We start from the raw sequence: 6,984 nt of genomic DNA on the forward strand, positions 1-6,984 counted from the left end.
CTGTCAAGTTAGCTCCAACACACAGCAACCCTACGTACAACGGGACAAACACTGCCCAGTATGGTGGAGGCAGGGATAACAGAATGGACAGAGCATATATAAGCAAGAAGAAAGAAGAAGTTAGCCACTGGAGAAGAGGAAGGAGAATGGGTAGACACTGGAGGTTAGACGGAGTAAGTGCTAAGGGAAGGACATATATCTACAGGATGAAGGAATCAGTAGAGGGAAAGGCTGGCAGTGCAGATGGGAGCCAGTATAGGAGGAGTAAGTTCCCAGAAGAGGTGAGAAGAGGGTCATTAAAACAGATGGGGGCTGCTCTTGAAGGGGAAGGAGAAATCCATGACCTTCTGATACTATATGAGGAAGAGTGAAGATAAACCTGGCCTGTAGATATAATCATTGTTAAGAAAGCCCTGAGTTTCTGTTTATGGTGATAAAAACTTTGACAATAAATATTGGTGATGTTCCACAACATGACTGATGCAATTAGTGTCCCTGAATTCTACACACAGAAAATGTAAAATTGGCAATTGTGGTATTATACTTATTTTTGAAACAATATAAATGTAGTTTTCAGTTATTCTATATTTAAAAGAAAAGAAAGAAATCTGTCTCTGTTATTCATAGATAATGGCACTAAGATATGGAAGGCAATAAACCAGATGGCATCTATTTTCTCAAAAATAGTTGGCAAGGCTCTTTGCTGAGAATGAGGTGATAAGTCAATGGTTGAGGACACAGACCTTGAAATTCTTGAGTTCTGGAATGCCCAAAATTTTAGAGTAGTCCAACCCGGTTTTAAAGTAAATAAACATACATTCCACCACATATCACGGTAGAAAAGGGTATTTGTGAGGAAAGTCTACTCAAAGTAGAAGTTTAGAGAATCAAGCAACAGCATGTTGGCAAAAGATTCAACAGACTGCCTTTTGAAAATGATTTTAGGTTTTGGGTACCAACCTTTCCTATTCACTACCCATGACCACACAAGGATTTTTGAGAAGCTCCAATTCAAGATCCTTCCTAGTGAGACTAATCTAATGGAAAGGAAAATATTTGGAAGTAAAGGCAAGAAGCAGGGAGAAAGTAGAGCTGCCCTGAGATGTCCTGGCACAGTACACCTCAGGAGGGCAGCTTTGCCATGTTACTTCAGTCTCCTGTCCACTCTTCTGCTTAGGGTTTTGCAAATCTATAATGGGCTGTGCAGGGGTGCCTAGTTCTTATAAAATGCATTGCCAAAGGTAGCAAGATTCATTCGAAAACCTAATACAATGGGATACACTTGGAAGAGTTGCTTTTAGGTTCCCCAGGCAACCTTTGGGATCTCTAAGGCTGCCCCACAATTTGTTTACTTTATTAACAGGAATGAGAATCAAGCCATTTTTGGAACACGGCATTATTTTAGAACTGTTATCTTCATTGAAGTCAGCCAGGATAGATAGATACGGTTTCAAAGCCATTAGATGTCTTCTGACTTGGTCCTTCTTCTTTGTGCCCCCAAGACATAGGAAATAGTAAGCAGGCAGCATATGTGGAATTAATGAATAAACCAACACCTAAGTAAAGTTCTCACAACTATGAGCTAAGGAGGCCAATTAAATGCTAAGAACAGAAATAGTCCTTCCTTTCTCACCCTCAATGACTCAAATCAAAGCTACAAATCACATTCAACTCATTTCCTTTCTCTTCACAGAAAAAATCTTTATGAACTCATAAATAAATAGAGTGTGTTCAGTAGAAGGATTAAGAAATTATGAAATCTTATATAAAAACAGTGTCTCTAAAACTGGAAAATAGGTAGGAGTGAACATCTTGAGCACACAAAGAAAAATAAATTGCACAATTACATCTGTCTGCCTTCTTTGTTGTCCTTCTGTGTGAAGGACAGGACATCATTACTCTAATAGCATGGGGCCTCTCTTCCCAGATGCCTATTCACACAAGGACCTGCTCAGGTTTAATCCACTGGGGCAATAGTAACAAGATAATCAAGTCTGCCTTCCTTGAAAATTCACCTCAATTATAGGTTCATATTTACATTCTAATAAAGATTGATATTACTATTTCATTTCTTTTCATACAGAAGCTCTGAGATATCACTGATTGTATTTAACATGGTTTATATACTACTAATCAGTACAATATATGCTATAAACATTGCCTGGAGATTAATGATGAAGTTTTGAAAAGTGAGGGATTTTTTTTTTATTTTTGTATGAATATGCACTGTGTGATATTTTATTTGAACTGTTAAAAAACTTGATTCTGAAAACACCAAATCTGTTTCTGCCCATCTGATCAGCAATATCTTAAGAAAGAAATAAGTCTTTGAGATAGCCAACCCTTTCTGTATTCTTAAGAATGCTGAGACTAAGATGAAAAAGCACTACTCACTTGAATGTAAGCCAGCAAGGGGAGGAAGGGAATGTATTTGCCAGTCCACAAAGTGTTTAGTGTGCAACTTTTTAATTACTGTATTTATGGTGCTACCCCGTAATGTATTCACTACCACATTAACTGTCAACAAATACATTACTGCTCCTTTCTCTCCTACAAATTCTTATGATGCTGATGGGTGACAAAAATGCTAAGAATCCTCTCCAAAATAAATATTTCGTGTCAACATCTACTAATTCTACTATCTTCTTTTAACTATTTTAAGATACCATAATATCACTGCTAAAGTATTCATTGCTTTTGACCTAAATGGTGAACTTGTAAATAAAATGGAAAACTATCACTTTGTTTAATACAATTTTTTTTTATGAAAGCTGGTGTAAGCTACTAAAAAGGATGCTTGTGTTCTTCAAAAAAAAAATATTCTACAACTTATTATGGTTCCCTGAAACACTCTGCAGTTACGATACTGCATAACTTCTGCTTTTTAGATACTTCAAAGAACAACACACTGAGACTGATCAAGATTTCCCTAACACTTGAAAAATTACCCATCCAAGTAATAACATGGTTTTAAACTCAACTACACTAGGATTTCTTCACAGAATCCAGAATATGAATAACCATTAGTGATAAAGGATCATCAGTATGACTACACAATATTCCACTGTGTTGGAACACAAGAATACTAACTCCAAGGAAGAGAAGGTAGCCCAGCAGATACAAGGCAAGAGCTGGGTTTCTACCGTAAGGAAGAAGGCTGGGTAGAAAGTTTTTATATCAAATCAATACAGGACAGTGAGAATCAAAAGGAAGAGGTAGCTCAAGTTCAAATACCAGGGAAAGTACCAATATAAACACACTTTGCGAGTCAGAGGTAAAATCCAAGTTACAAGTAAAGGCCTAGAGTCAAGCTCTGTGACCCAAGTAGAGTCAGATCTGCATAAAACAACTCTCTTGGGAAGAGATGGAAAGGATGTGAGTTCAGCTTTATGTGTGAGCTGCTGGTAATTGGGCTAAACCTGCTTCCAAAGGCCAGTGGCAAGACAGATGCTTCCGGAACTTTTCGAGTCACAGAGGGCTCTTTGCTCCTCCACACGAAAGCTACCAGCTGCTAGGTATTAGGGGATATTTTGACTGCCTTTTACAATTTGGCTCTCTCCTGTCCCTTACCCTCAAGAGTTGTGTCTCATTGCTGTCAGGGTACCAACCTTCCCCTTCCTCAAGTCAGTTATGATTTTGGAAACCAAATGAACTAAAGAAATGTGAGAGAACTAAACTTAAAATACCAAGCTCCTGATAAAAGTCTGAAGGGCACATTGCACAGACAGTGTGCAGACTGAACACATTCTTGGGCTGATGAGATAACCTTTTTGTTTATTTTTTGATTCTTAGAGAATTAAAATAGTATTCTTTAAGCAGAAATCATTTGAAGTCATTTAGCACCAAAAACAGTCAAGCCTAAAACATGCACTGCAGGTGTTATTTGTAAGTGACAACTGTTATTTAACAAGGCAGAACCTCTTTTAGAGAAATTCAATAAGCAGAATCTCCAGAAATACAACAGAAACAATTGCTCTGACGTGAAGCATCTGTGGAAATGTGGGAACACTTCAAACTCTGAAGAGGGGAAGGCTTTGCCATGGCTAAGTAACTGGTTGTGGGGCAAGTCAATCAGTCTTGCAATGCCTCTTCTGAGGAGACACTGGTAGCCCAGTGGTAGAATTCTCCCCTTCCATGTAGAAGACCTCAGTTCAACTTCTGACCGATGCACATCGTGCACAGTCATGACTCATCAGCGGAGGCCTGTGTGTTGCAATGATGCTGACTGATTTCAGCAGGACTTCTACACCAAGATAGAGGAAGAAGAAAAGTCTGGCAATCTACTTCCAAAAAATCAGCCAATGAAAACCCAAAAGATTAAAGATCAGATCACCAACAGATGATGGGAATAGTGCATGCATGGGGTCACTATGAGTTGGGAACTGACTCAATAGCAGCTAACAGCAACAACAAATGCCTCCTCCATAAAATGGGTTAATGATATCTACTTTGCAAAGGTATATAAAAAACCAAAACCAAACTCAGTGCCATTGAGTCAATCCTGACTCATAGTGACCCCCACTGGGTTTCCGAGGTGATAAATCTTTACAGAAGTAGACTGCCCCATCTTCCTTCTGTGGAGTGGCTGATGGGTTTGAACCACCAGCCTTCTAGTTAGTAGTCAAATGCCTTAGGCACTGCACTACCAGAGTTCCTTTGCAAAAGTATATAGGAGAACAAAATGAAAGGTTCAGAAGGGATCAGCATGTGTGAATTAAACCTTAATGAAGCAGAGGCACACTACACACATCCCTAGGATGCACACATCTTCATTTAGAGTTGGGCAGACCCTATGGATAGTGGTTTTTATCAGATCTTACCACCTCACACGACAACACTCTTTTCTCAAATCATTTTCAACAGGATCATTCTTTGTGTTTAGTAAATAAAATGTTTGCTAACCCAACTGCTTAAAAGGGAAGTAGAAGTATTACTGCATTTTCAGACAAAAAAAAAAAAAGTAAAAATTCCCCATTAGGGTTTTCCTATTTATTTCTTCTGTAACTTCTTCTCCTCCAACTTATTTCTTTTCTCTTTTTCTCATTTTTCTTTGCAGCATCTTTGTGGATCTTTTTTCTCACTTTAATTCAATCCTTGCAATAACAGTAACATCTGTATGCCACTTAGTAGTTCACAAAGCACTTTCATATACATTACCTTATTTCCCACAAATTACTTCTATTTTCTTCTTTTCATTTTTCTCTCATCCCATATTCAGAAACACAGGCAGAACTTTCTAAAATCAGCAAAGAAGCATTTTTTCTCCTTTCAGCTACCAACACATTAATACACCATACTTAGCACAGTTGTCCAAAACAAGTTAGATTACATACAGTATACCAAAATCCTGACACATTCAACTCTTCTTGCAAATAATTTTTTTCTCTCCTGACAAAGATCTTTTGAAGAGAAAAACACAGTGAACAATGTATAAATACACCAGCTTGGGAAATTAAGACAAGTAACCCCTTTAAGAATCATCAAGAATAATAAATGAAGACTAAAAGGAATGAGAAATTAATATATGTTTGAGAAGAAAAAGTACAGAAATAAAGTTGTTTTAACTTTCTGTAAAATTTCCATTATCTATCTTACCGGAGCTATTTTTCCCCAAGCTCCACATTAAATAATCTGATCATTAAATCTGTGAAAACCACAAGGGATGTGCCCATCTCATTAAAAAAGATGATCTTCTGAGCTATGATAATGAGAAAGAGCATCTATTTTTGGTCTTAAGGACAGAAGTACTTCCTGCTTGTTGCCCAGAAGCAGCAACACTTCTAGTAAGCTCTAGCACAAAACAGATGCCCTGGCATTCTTTATCTATAACGATGAGAAAACAGGAACCTTCAAATAGAAATGTTTCTCCTCAGAACCTCTACATACACTCAATCTTGATTTATCAACAACAAATATGAGGTGTCTAAAACAGGAAAATATGAATTCTACCAAGTGAAGGTAAATATTATTTAAAAAAAAAAAAAAGATTCTGTAAACTCTAGAGTGGGAATCTGATTCTACTCTCTATCCATTCATACCCTGCAAGATAGAAACATTTTGAAATTTGAACTGACTACCTGTGCTTTTGCTTTATAATGGTTGAGTAATGCTACAGAAATCCTTGATATATTTAAAACTATGTTAAACATTGTTGGGTTTTTTTTTTAAGTGTTATTCTGAAAACTGGAGTACTTCTGTTTACATGTTCAGTAATGTAAATCTTGACAGATTTACAAAACCTTCTGCATTTTGGAGGAGATGGTGATTTTACTATAGGAATGGAGAAGAATGTCATGATCTGACATTCTTCTATAGGATCTGTAGAGACGCCTCACAGAAACTCAGTTCCCTGCAGAACACAACTGGGACCACTGGATAAAGCGGGTCTTAGGATTTTTTTTTCCAACTTGGACACAACTTAAATCTAAGTAGTAGGAAATTTAAGAAAGACTGACCCAACTGGGATTCTGGCTGTGGGAAACCTCAGGAAAATGAGGTCATTACAACATGCATAGTAATGTTGGAAATTTTGTGTTACCCTTGGAACTAGGTTTGAGGTCAGAGTTGGAGTTCACACTTTGGAGATAATGGACCCCTTTTTATTTGGGGGAAGAGCTCTGGTGGCATAGTGCCTAAGGCATTTGACTGCTATCCAGAAGGCTGGCACTTCAAACCCACCAGCCACTCCCTGGAAGGAAGACTGGGCAATTTACTTCCATAGAGATACCACCTTGGGAACCCAAGGAGGGGTTGCCATGAGTTGAATCGACTCAATGGCAGTGAGTTTATTTTTGTTTGTTTATTTGTTTGGGGCCCTTTTTTCCTACTATATATCCAAATTAATAAAGAGTGACAAATTATGGATAACATTGAGAAGAATGGGAATTCCGAGCACTTGATTGTACTCATGAGGAATCTGTACCTTGACCAGGAGGCTGTCGTTCGAACAGAACAAGGGGACACTACATGGTTTAAGATCAAGAA

Source organism: Orycteropus afer, unplaced genomic scaffold (genome assembly GCF_000298275.1).
Source record: "Orycteropus afer afer isolate SDZICR_OR568_19922 unplaced genomic scaffold, OryAfe1.0 scaffold00176, whole genome shotgun sequence".
Taxonomy (NCBI): Eukaryota; Metazoa; Chordata; class Mammalia; order Tubulidentata; family Orycteropodidae; genus Orycteropus; species Orycteropus afer.